Genomic DNA, 13,824 nt, shown 5'->3' on the forward strand with positions numbered 1-13,824 from the left:
GGCCCTGAACAAAAATAAGAGACTCTCAGAGGAGCTTGTCAGGCCAGAGCTTATGTGGATAAGGTGAAGCATTATTAATGACATTTTACGTGAGCTAATTATCTGTTAATTTCTGTTGTTTTCAATGCCTCTATCCCATTAATACGGCTTGGTTATATTACTTTCCATATTATTATATTATATTAATTTAAGTGCTTTATCAAGTCACAACCCAGTATGTTGTAAAGCACCACAGTACTACCAATATTTTTGCTTCACCTTTTCATTGCCATATATCAATATCAATATATACATGCACATTGGAGATAACATGGCTGCCGCAATGTACACAAACAATTGATGTCTTCTTCCAATTATACATTTTAAGCTCTTATTGTGAAGGTAGAAACATCCAATTTCCTGTATCATTGTGAAAATACACTATCCTCATCAGGGAATGATGCTCGTGGAGTAAACTAGGACGCTTTTTACTGGCGTTTACCATCATGTGGCGTATGAGGAAACTGCACATAATGAGGATGTGACCCAGACAACACAGAGAGGAGAAGGATGGACCTAACAGAAGTGCATTTCTATGCATTTAAGCCACCCCACAGTGCAGAAATACATTTCAAAAACAATAAAGCTATAACAGCCACAGCTGAAATAAATCCTCATATTTCATGTAGATAATTCATCCTCTATTCGTCCAAATCCTTCAGTCTAATAATTATTCCTTTCTGCTTATGATTGGGTCTGAAGTTATTAAGCTTCTAACTACCTCTGTAGATGCTGTATGCCTCTTGTGATGTGTTCATGTAATTTCAGCTCCATAAGAACTCATTAAACAAAACAAATTGGTGATGCATTTTGTTTTATGTACTAACACTTTAATGTACTGTAACACTTCATGAATGAGTAAATTAATCATTTTACTTTGTGTCTGGTCATTTACATGGCCCATCCCTCACGGGATTATGCAGACACATTAATCAAAAATGAATTAAAAATCTTCAATATACCCACCAGCATCTTAAAAACATAACATACTGGTCTCATAAAAAGTTACAACAGCCGACATATTGTGTCCCAGGAGATACCCAGCAATGGAATTTAAATAAATAGAGACACACAGCTTTATTTAAATACTAATATAAACAAACATGACCCAAACAAAAAAAAAAATCTCCATTTATACACCATTTTATGCCAGTTAATACACTGTGTGTCTAACTCAGTTCATGAATAAATAATATATTGACTATAATCAAACTATGGTGCTTTTATCTATCCAAGTTGTTTTTCTCCTCCTATTCCAATCTTTAGAAAATATATTAGGCTGTAAATATATTCAGAAAATGCAGAGAAAAAATTAAAAATGCAGTTAAAACTCCATCCTCAGTATAAACTCCATTACACCATTACAAGTACCCAGGCTTCAATATTGTTATTGAACCAGTTATTTACCAGGAAAGTGTAGTCAAGTTGTGTGAGTATCATTAATGGTAGTCTGTCACCTCCTTGTGGTCAATTAAGAAAACTTTAGTTGCATGGTGACTGGAAATTACATACAGGTCATCATCCTTGTTTGGTTAAATTCGGGTTGCACATGGCTGTAAAAACTGCACAGCTGTAGTATTAAGTTTGTTTTAGTTTTTATAAAGATAATTATACTAAATTTGTGTTGTTTTTGATTGTTTGACAGTTGAATTCTTCTCTCTTGAATTCAAAATCTAACATGTTGTTAAAAATGTGCTGGCTGCAGAGGTCAGCCAAAAATAATCACTTATTTGCTTTAGTTTGTTGTTTGTTTCACTTGCTAAACACTACAACAAGACACTCTCAGATGCAGTGCTGTTTATCTTTATGGAGCCACTGACATGTATAATATACTTGTGTTCACTGCATTTGTATACTGTGTAAAAATTGTAATTAATTCTGCAGTTGGAATGTGTGTGTAGCACATTTTCCACACTGGTTGACTCTGTTTCAGTTTAACAGTTTGTTTTATTAGGATCATTATATTAAAACCTATTCACGCCTCAGTTCTTCACTGGACTATGATACTGGAACATTAGACAAACACAGAAAATGAATTATTCTAAATTATCACATGATTGTGGTTGAATTAATGGTTGAGTTAATGTTCAGTCAATCCATAAATGTGGAATTAATGCTCAGTCAATTTCACTTTTTACTCACAGATTGGCAAATATGCTGCTATACTGACATTCAAAGGTTGGAATTTCAAGGAACACAGAAAATGTCACCGATAATCAGAAAAATCACATTAGCATTTATAATAGTTCTATGAACCGATGTGATTCGATGTCACATGCAGCTGGACTGAAAGTGATCCTCATAATGCATTTTGATAATGACTTGTTCTTTTTGTCCAGAGCCTTCAGTCTCATAAATATTTCACTCTCTATTTGATTATAATTGGATTTGAATCATTATGCCCCATATTGGCCCAGAAGAGGCTGTATGCCTCTTAATGTGGAACAATATGTGCATCATTAGAAAAGCATCACACGTTAATCAGAAAAATAAGGGAAAATAGACAGAAAAATAATTACTAACCATTTTTGATGAATTGTTTCAAAGTTATGTTGGGCATTTTATTTTTATTTTTATTAATTTTTCACAGATTAAACTATCAATTGATTAATCAAAAAAATATTTGGCAGATTAATCAATAATGGAAATAATTGTTGGTGACAGCTCTAAATGAAAAGTGTGAAAAAATATTCATTTTAGCCATATGTTAGCTTCAAAGTCTCGGTGAACACAATTAATTGATGAGATAAACAATGTGATAGCGGCCTAGTTCAAAGTATGAGAAACACTAACACTGTAAAACAGAAACACACAAAGACTATGCTCAATAAAGAAACCACACTATCATAACACAAGCAAAAGACACAAGAAGAAAACAACTATGTACAAAGCATTCAACTTCATTATCAGATACGTCTATCTCAGTGTAACTTTAGCTTTTAGTCACAAGAGATACAAAGAAACCGCTGCACACAAGTCTGGTAGGAACTCCTGTCTGAGCAGACTTTTTTTCTTTTTTTTTTAGGTTTATTGGATTTTTTTCCTAATGGCTCTAAGCTCCCAGTGTCTTTGGGGGTGTCATGTTCATTAATTGTTTAATAATGTAAGCATTGTGAAAGCCTTTTAGAGTGTAACTGTGGGCGCTTCTGCCCTATTAGCCTTTCTCAGATAAGCTTGACTTGTTGCTGCTAATTCACAGTTTCAGGGCATGCGTGTTATTTTTTTAAGGAGTGGCACAGTCTCACCTCATTAATTAAATGGCAAATAATTTACATATGATAATTCAGAAGTAATATTAGACCCGGCATGTAACAAAATCAATATTGAATTTTAACAGCCAGAGAAAAGGATTTCTGCTTCTGTGAATACACACACACACACACACACACAATAAAAAGCTAGCTGAGGGCAAGGACTTTCTCAGGAATCAGTATTTTTCTTAATTCTTCAGTCAAAACTAGAATTACTGCCTCGTAGTTATTGGCCTCCACCAAGCAGCCAAGTTGCTGGAAATATGGTCAAAACCTCCTCTTCTTGAGTTACAGTACAGTGAATAATGGCCAGAGGTCTTTACAGAACATGATAATGTCACAGTGAAGTTGACCTTTGACCGTATACAAACTGGATATAAAATCTCATCACTTCATCATTTTATCCTAGATTTGTGTTTAATTGTGTCATAATTAGTGTATGAATTCAGAGGTCACAATGACCTTTGACCACCAAATTCGAATCTGTTAATCTTAGAGTCCAGTCGAATGTTAATGCCGGATCTGAAGAAATTCCCTCAAGGTGGTCTTGACATATCACATTCAAAAGGCCAAACGCGTGTTTTGTGAGGTCATAGTGACCTTGACCTTTGACCTTTAACCACCAAAATTAAATCAGTTTATCTTTGAGTCCAAATGGACATTTGTGCCAACTTTGAAGTGATTCCCTTGAGGATTTCCTGAGATACTGTGTTCACAGGGCCAACAGAAAAATATGGTGTCGCATCTGTGATTATGACAACATTTTTAATCACATGCTACATTTTATACTCATGCACAGAGTTGTATGTTTTGTCACTGTGGCTGTTCAGCCCAACGCCAAAAATGACAAAACATGTTTAGAGTGTTTTATGGGAGTATAAATTTATTAGTCAGTTTATTGAGTTTACCACAGCGCCTTGAATTTTATTACAGGAGACACTTCACTTCACCAGCCTGATTTACATGACAAGGTCTACTGGTCTTCTTTTATAACAGCTAGAGAGACTAGACTGCATCCTATTAATCTACGAGACACTACACTGGGATCTTATCTACTGTTTTTTTACATTCATTAATTCTGATCATAGGGATGCTTGGTTTTAAATAAATTATGACCTTGGCAAGACCACAGTCTGGGATGAAATTGAACAGACTGCAAAGCACTTTCAAATTATAATATGTTGCCCTCCCAGTGATTTTCAAGTTATCTCATATTTTTGTTGATGTTCAGAGATGGGTGGCCTACATCTGTATTCTCCTTGAATGTTTTGTAGTACATGTTGCTGACACATTGACTCATTGAACGAGTATCTCTGTAGTGTTTTGCTGAAACTTTTCTCTACTGGAAGAGAAAAACTGATCTGACTGAGACCCCTGGATCAGATTTGTCTGAGGTAGTTGCTGGCAAAGTCGAAGCAAGAACCTTTAACTGTAAGGAAGTTACAGTCTGAGTTACAATGGTCTGCATACGATTAGATAAAATTAATCTAGTGTCGGGAAATTAGGAGCATTTGCTGAAATATTAAAACAGTGAGGTTGCAAAATTAAAAATTATCTCCATTTATTTGTAGATGGCTTTGAGATATTCCAGCTCAGAAGAGAAATGACTGGATTTAAATAAATGGGCAATAGGATGCTATGCTAGTCTTAACTCTTAATATTTTAATACAATGTATAATACAAGTGATGTCAGACAAACAGGAGGTTTGACAACAACTTCTTCACCATTACAATAAACCTACAAAGAGGTAACTACATAATGCCAATTTTTGAGTGTGTTACTGGTGGACAGTATTCTTCCACAATGCAATGCACAAAGGTAAACGGAGGAGCTGCTCACAGCTGGGAAAATTTTAATTGAATTGTGGTTGATGGTGAGAAAGCTCCAGAAAGATCCTTGAAAAAAAGAGTTTATTATATATAAAAGACATTTTTTCTGACATTTAGTTCTTTGTGAAGTTTAAAAAAGCATTTGGATTCCAAAGTCACTATTTGATTGACAGCTGATTCTTCACATATTATATCATTTCATGTTAGCATAAACGGCTAAAAGTATGCTAATTGCATGAAGTTTAGTATAGAGCTTTCTATATAGAATCTGTATGTAGCATCAATGTGGGACTCGCCTCAGTCTACAACAATGCCACTGGCTCTGTGAGGAAGTGCTGCGCTAAATGATAACATCAGCATGCTAATATGTTCACAATGCCTACATGCTGACGTTAAGCAGACATTATTTGTTGCAATCATCATCTTAATGTAGCATCTTAGCATGTTAACATTTGTAAGTTAGCACTAAAAAACTACAGTGCCCAGCTGTTTTGTTTCAAATTAAACAGTATATTTTAAAGATTTACATCTTTAGTTGGAACAAATGCATTTAGATTGTCTGAGCACTACAGACGATGCAGGGAATTATGTGTCCAGAGATGGACTAATGCATTGTTGTTCCTGGTCTTTGCATCAGATTTGTTGACTATAAGAGAAACACATATACAAACAAATATATCAGCTTAGGACTTAAAGATTTTGCCTGCCACAGTTCAATTCACTAGTTCCACCACTAGTGAATTTCACATGCCCTTTGTTGTTGTTCTTTGAAAGTCCCCTGAGATCCCCAGGTCAACAATGAACATCTGGTGGTTCAAAGTGTCAGAGGTAACGGCGGGTGAGGGCCATGCAGAATGAAAGAGCTCCAGCAGTGTGAAGAGACAGCAGAGACTTGCGTTTCAGTGGAACAGACATATTGGATCTGACAGGCGTTTGTGTGAGGAGAAATGGGAAAGTTGTTTTGTTGTGGTACGTTCAAATGTTTGAAAAGAAGTAGAGGGTGAAAAACGTTTTGCAACTTGATGTCAGACAAGTTTAGGGGAATCAGACTTGATGATGTGACAGCGGGGGGATGGGAGACGGCTGGGAGGGCAGGCAGCGTGTATGATGGTAGAAATGAGTTTTTAGGGCAACTGAAGAGAAAGCGATGTTAATTCAGAATTACTGGATGAAAAAGGAGGTGGAAAGTGAAAGCACATTCCTCGGTGAACAGAGAAGAGGTTGAATGGTTACAGCAGGGGTGTGGAGCTATTTGTCTAAGTGTTAGAGAGCACCTATGATGCCTAAGTTTCTATTTTCTAAGGTTGTGCGGTGTTCTTAGGTGGCAGGACAACGATAATGATTTATAGAGCAACGATTAGATCAGTTATTGATTATGGAGGCAGCGCGTATGGATCAGCAGCTCCTACAATGATTAAGCTAAAGCCCTGAGAATATACAGTGGGCCATTTTGCACTACTCTTATACCTGCCTTACTGCTAGACATGGGAGGGATGCCCTTGGAAATCGGATGATGAGAAAAATTGGAATGAGATACTTGATGAGGATAAAAAGACACAGTGAAACATCACCAACACAATACCTGCTCGAACAACATTGGGAATTCCTGGGAAGAGTCAGAAAATCCATAGCAAATTTTGGTAATAAGCTAAAATTGGACTTGGAGGAAATTGGTATTATTAACATTAATGACTGCCAATCATAATCGTCACAGATTGAAGAAAATACTGAACACTGTGAATTTGTTGCTAATCTTTGGTAATTATACCATCATTAGAGGAGAAGCTACATAAGCAAAACACCCCAACCAAGCGTATCAAGTCTCAGTGACCCACTGGCAGATGGAAACAATGTGAAACGAAGCCAATGCTTTTGCTGATAGTCTCACACACCACATGAGGGCAGCGTTGATTCACACCACTGCTGCCTCTGTGAAAGTGGGACCATGTTTATATTCCATGCATCACTTTCTTTCAAATTCAGAAGGTAAAAGGAAATCAGACACAAAAATTATTGCAAATATTAAAGGATCCCAACATTAAAGAAAACAGAAATCATGATGACACAGAGGAATACAGATGAGCATTTTAAACCTATTTCAATGTGAAAACAAGATTGATACTGACTTAAACATACAAGACTCGCCCAAGCTTCATCCCCTTATCTATCATAGGTGTCTATAGGTGGCACCCTGGTAGATTAAGGTGTAATTATATATGCAGGATTCTGAATACAAGGGAGGAATAAAAGTCAGTGGTATTGGCATCACAAAAGCAGAGTTAATCATAAGGAGTATAAAGGCCAGCCAAATCTGCAGTAGTCAGCTAATAGTCTAAGCATATACTTTATACTTGAGGGAGAGTAAGGGACTTAGTTCACTAAGTTTCCCACTGAGCTGCTGAGCTTACAAAGATGAATGTCAGAAAACACAGTTAATTCTTCCCTGAATCACAACACATCAAGTCTATCATAGTGTGAAAAAACTAACAGAAGAAAAAAACTAACTTTCAGAAGGTAATCTTCACCCCACTGAACCTGTATATTGTAGGTCACGTGTTTAGTCTTAATTTCTAAGTGCTACTTACTTTTAGGTATGACTTTCAAATGAATCAAAACTGACTGCTCTAATATGCCTAACAGGTAGCATAAATACAAAGCAAACAATTAGGCTAATTTACTTATTACTTATCACATTATTGATAATTAGTCATAATTTTCATTTAATAATTCAATGTCAGTAAATAATGCAGGAAATGAATAAATAAGCCTTGTTGTCTTTTAGATTGCCATTAGCTATTTAACAATGAATGATGCACTGCTTAAAAAGTTATTATTATTAACAAAATTAATTAACTTTATCTTTAAAGTATCATATAATCATTTTAAATGATCCAAGCATGAAAAAATGATAATCTTACTAACTCTATTACTACCAATGGCAAATGTGCCATCATCAATCTATCCATCCATCCATCCATCCACCCATCCATTTTTTTTTTACTGTTTGTCCAGGTAAAAGCAACAATGGCAAAAGTGGGACAGCCCTGAAAACCTCATTATGTCAGCTGCTAAATAATAATTGTTTATCCTGGTTCACAGTCATCTTCGCCTCTGAGAACTCATTTTTCTGCCTTGACAGGATTTCCCAAATGGGAATGTGTTTGTGGGTGTTCAACACATGTATGATGGAAACATCACCGAATATTTGATAAATACAAGGCAAATGTTAGCTAGTAAGACACTTTTATGAACATATTGATAAACGAGGACCAGTGTGATGAAACAACAGCTGGACCCAATGTCTTTCTGTATGACCGAACCATTCACTCTGTCAAGCAGTGAAATCAATCAACTCCTTGAAGAATCTTCTTTTTCTTGCTTATGTGCACAATCTTTTGGTTGCTTCCGAAAGCTTGTGACTCCAGGTGAGTGTCAGACTTAAGACTGACCTGTAAACCAAGTGTTTTACTTTGTGCCTCAGCTCTCTGTGCAACCCCAATGGTCCCATACAAAGTCTGTATTACTGCAGCCAATGCCCTTAACTGAGGTCAGTTCTGTGATCCTTCTAGCCATTGCTTGTGAATAAACCACCTTTTTGTTCAGTTGCTTCTTGAATTGCAACCTTATTGCGGTGGAGCGGGAGCGTGTGCCTCAGTGACCCTGGGAGCAATGTTTTCAGGAACATGAGCCCCTGTTAGGGACACCTAAGGCGAACTGGTATCAGATGAGAAGTCAGTAAAAAGAATCGTGCCCAGAATAAACACACCAGGGCCCATTTTTGGAGCCAGGCTGGGGAATGGTGCTCTTTCTGAGGCTGGTGACCCCTGAAGCTTTATGAGACACTGGAGCGTTTTTCTGTATTACCTTTCATCCTTAATTGTGAGTCATGCTCAGATCAATGTATTTGTCCAATTTGTGACCTTGATTATACACTCTTTGCTAATGTTACCATTGTAATGTGCCATCCAGGTGTGGGCTGGCACAATCTACTTCAGTGCAACAGCCCAGCTGACCTTGTATGTGCTTATATGAATTTATTCAACAATTCTCTTGCAAACGCAAGTTCAGCATGTAAAGCACAGAATACAATCACTGACCAATGCATTAAAAACTGAAAAGTTGATGATGGCTTGTTTTTACACTGTGAGGTCACAGTGACCTTGAAATTTGACCACCGAATTCTTAACAGTTCATCTCTCAGTCCAAGCACACATTGGTGCTAAATTTGAAGAAATTCCATCGAGGTGTTATGGAGATGTCGTGTTCATGAGAATGGGACGGACGGAAGAACATAATGCCTCTGGACTCCAGCTAGCGTCACTGCTGCTTTCCTGTCCCTGTACCATTGCCCCAGCAAACCATTACAGTTCCCATAAATGAACAAATCGCTTGAGAGGCCTGACACACAATAGACCTACTGAGACAAGGTCCCCCAAACACCTGCCACCTGTTTTGCCACCCTCAAGGTTGAAAGAGTTATTTATAAAGAAAGAGTTATACTTATTTTATACTTTTTCATACTGTTTTATCCTTTCAGAAAACAAATTCACAAGAGCAAAAGTGCTAGCAATGGATTTCATAGTGTGTTAGCTAACTAGCTAGCTTACAAACAGTAGTAACCGAGTGTTACTTCCAAGGCCAAGTAGCACATCAGGATACCATATGTAGCTTAGCAGCTTACATACTTGTTAGCTGTTAGCTTATGCAGGAATCAATGTAATATCATGCTCATAATACCAAGATGTGTTTTGCTTTAGCAAGGTATTATGAATAAAGCCATCAAGTGCATATTTATGGATCCTTATTATTCCAAAACGTGGCAGCTGGAAACATTAAAAACAGACATTGTTTCAGCTGTCAAACATGATAGCCATTTTCTAGAAAATGGAGCATAAAAAACGTGCATTTGTCCTCCTCTGTCTGAAATCAAGAAAATTATTCAGAATTTCAAATGGAAATAATCTGCCACTACTGTCATTAGTAACTACATATGTGGGGACACATGGGAGGTCCACTAATTGTGCTTTCCTCAGGGAAAGATCTACAATGTCAAATGTAATCATTCCTAAGAAATACATTTATCTTTAAACCATTTCACTTGATGATTAATTCAGTCAAAAAATAAACACTGACCACTGGCGAGATAAAGTGTTTGAACTAGATGTACATTTCACACATCCTCCTGCAGCCCATTATCATCTTTTACTGTATGAATGTCTTTACATGATACACTACAATGCATTCAGCAAGTTCTGTGATGACATCTCCTTGCTCACATTAAATTGTTAGATTTTTTTCCCTCTCTGGGCAGCACTAATCTGCATGTGCATGTTTCCCAACCACGCCTCCATGTTCATAGATCAGCTCATAAAATAATGCCACAAAAATGCATTGTTATCAAATTCAAAGGTTTTTCTCCTGACAACATAGAAATGGAGAAATGACAGTTACAGTCACGTGTTATCTCCTGTGTATCCTGTGCATGCAAATAGACCACTTTCAGTGGCAAGGGATGCGCAAGGTTGGATCATTTGTAGAACATTTGGCAGGTGATGACAGCAGGCAACAATACTACCTGATTGATGGGAGGCTGCTTTTATAAAGTACTTTTATCTGTGGAAAAGGACATATGCTGTGCAAAAGTGCAGACAGATGCAGGGTCTTGTCTTTTTTTTTTCTTTCCTGAGTGGATTATCACCTCCCTTCCCAGTCTCTTGCTACTCCTCAGTCTGTTCCGGAAAGCCTGACTGAGTGGGTAGTGTCAGTGCCCAGGTGTCAGCGGTATACTTTCACTGTGTGAAGGTTGAGAGCATGTAGGGATTAGTGGGAAGAGGTGTTTGAAGTGGGTATTACCATTTTTATTCACCTCATGTGTATCTTTTCTTTATTTGCCTGGCGCACCCAAGCAGCTGGAGAGAGTGGCGTGCCGGGCACAGCAGAGTGGGAGAGAGGAGGGCCAAGTAGAAGCATTCTTATTCTGACTGAATAATGAAATATACAGATAATTCAATTTCCATATTGTGGGTGAATTTGTTGTTTTGTACAGTACAAGAGGGCTGTATATTTACTTAGAGGTTAACTCTATTTACTTGCCACTATCTGGCATTAAATGTTACTGGACAATTTAGAACCTGCGTCTAGGGGGCAACGGAAAGAAGCTGTCAAGAAGCCGTCAACACTACAATGGTATATTACCACAGTTTTAGTTGATAAGCAGGCAGACATGAGGCAACATTTGCATTCATTTGGAGTCGTGCATCTCGTCCAATATTCTCTTTTTAACTTTACATTGGTTTCCACTAACTCTTGAGGGAAATCTCTGGCTCTTCAGCCGCTATGCTCCGCTCTGTTCACCAGCTAATTGCTGTCTATCTGTGGTTTGCTGCTAAGCAGACAATGTACAGTTCGTTTTTAGAGCTTTCTCGCTGAAAAAAGCTTCTGGCTGTTGCCAAAAACGACAGTGATGAGCCTGGTGAGAGTGAGCCAAAACAATTTGCTAAAATAGGCTGAAATAGGAGGTACTTCTCTGAGGGTTTATCACTATTTGATCCATTGAGTGGGGACGACTGACCAGAGCCAGTAGAAAGGTGGTAGAAGGCAAATTTAGCTTCTTTAAAATGATTTATTCACAGGTGCCATCAGATCACACATAACTGCCTTAACTCAAAGCAACATCCTGCGCACACAGCTACACAGCATTCCTAAATTTGAATGATTAAAGTTCATTGCAGCCTCATGAATAACACAGTGATTTCTATTTCTACCTAAATATAGTAAATGATATTTGTGCTCTGTGTAATGTATTTACAGAATTAAATAAAGAAGCATGCAAAAAGTCTTCGATCACAATGAAGCAGTGCTACAATCATACCCATTAGCTGTTTAAAACACATAATGAACCAGTTGGGCTTTTGTCTTTTTAAGGCTCAGACCTTCACGGTGCTTCATGGACTGTTTTTCTCAAAGTGGAGTTATTGTGGCTATATAAGTTCCCCTGATAGCAATAAATGCTTGATAACGTAAGCTGCACTTACCTGCCTGGCAGAAAAACAACTCGGCTTCAGTTTTCATTCCTTCTGTCTCTCTCAGGTTTCTTCCTCTTTCAACAGAAACTCCAGAAATGTTGTTTATGACCTGACTCCATCACTGGCAATTTGCAAGGCATAATGGAGATATTATTTTGGGAGTCAGAACTTAACGCTGCTCCATCATATTTTGCATTACACACCAGTCCTTGGGGTGGTTTGCAGAGCCCGTCTAAAGGTGGTGGCAATTTTATGACCCAGAAAAATGCACTCAGCTTAATGTAAAAATCACACCATTTCGAAATAGTCCCAGCGAAAAGTGTCCATAGTGAGGTGAGAGGATAATTATTTATCTTATTTCATCTCCATTGCATTGCTAGACATCAGTAGGAATTATTGAGAAAAGATTGAGGTAAATTAAAATAATGTATATATATTGTGGGCACACTCCAGTCAAGGCCCAGCATGACTCATGTTCTCTCCTCAGGGTGTTTAATAACTTGCTGATTTCTGTGGATTCTGGTAATTGAGGCATTTCATTGTGCTTGACCACTCTTGCCACTTTTGACACATCGCAACGCACTTTTCTCATGCTGTGCCACAAGTGTGTATCCTCCTATTTATAAGACAGATCATTTCTTGTTAGAACTGGGAGCTTTTGTCATCTCTCTTTGTCCACTCTCCTGTGGAGCAGCACATGACCTCACTTTAGGACAGAGTTCATTTTTCATATGCTTCCACTGGGTTCATTTCTCCAAAAACATTAACATTACTCATCATTTACTGAGAATGCACAGCTGTCATCTTATTTGAAACAGAACAAAACTTTCAGGAAATTCACTTTTTGTAACTTTCTTAACACAGAAGTTAGTTTTGGTCAGCCCTGTCGCTCCTGCAGTCAAATCACACCTCAAGGCTGCTGATTGAGGAGCGAACACATCTTTGATACAGACCTCTGTTCACTGGCTAACAGTCAAGATTTTAGAAAAATAAAATAAAAATTTTTAATCAATACATGGTATGGCACCAGTTTACATATGCAACATGCTCTGCCCATATTCCACCACCAGGCCAAAAAGTTCTTTAAACTATTTTTGACCAAATGCTGTGAGTAAGTGTCCAAATGTAAAAAGTTTAATAATGCATTAATAGTGGACACTGTATTGCAAAAGTGAATACTGTATGGAAAACATATGGGATAGGGTGCATGTTTTGCTGATACATTCAGTATCAATATTGTAACTTGTGTTGGCCGATGTATTTATGAACAATTTTTCCTATAAATGCAGTCCTGTTCAAAATGTTCTAGAGTCAATCCAGTTTGGAAATAAGAAGAAGCTGTTGAGAACAAATAAGTTTAAAGTCTCTCTGCAATGGAGCTGCAATTGTATCTCAGACAAGCGTCTCATATCTAGGAATAATATTGGACCAATCACTCTCCTGTGAATCTATTGCTGCAAAAACATTATCTAAGTGTGCCAGCAAACTTAACTCCCTGTTTCACAGAACAAAGCTTTCAAACTTTTCTGTTAAGAAACTTCTTGTGTCACCATTGATACAGTGTCATTTCGATTACGCATGTACTGCTTGGTACAGTGGTTTGACAGCTAATTATAGGAACAAATTGCAGGTGATGCAAAATAATATTATCCAGTACTTATTAAACGCATCCCCTCAAA

The sequence above is a fragment of the Seriola dumerili genome, unplaced genomic scaffold (genome assembly GCF_002260705.1).
Source record: "Seriola dumerili isolate Sdu_G_001 unplaced genomic scaffold, Sdu_1.0 BDQW01000853.1, whole genome shotgun sequence".
NCBI classification, from domain to species: Eukaryota; Metazoa; Chordata; class Actinopteri; order Carangiformes; family Carangidae; genus Seriola; species Seriola dumerili.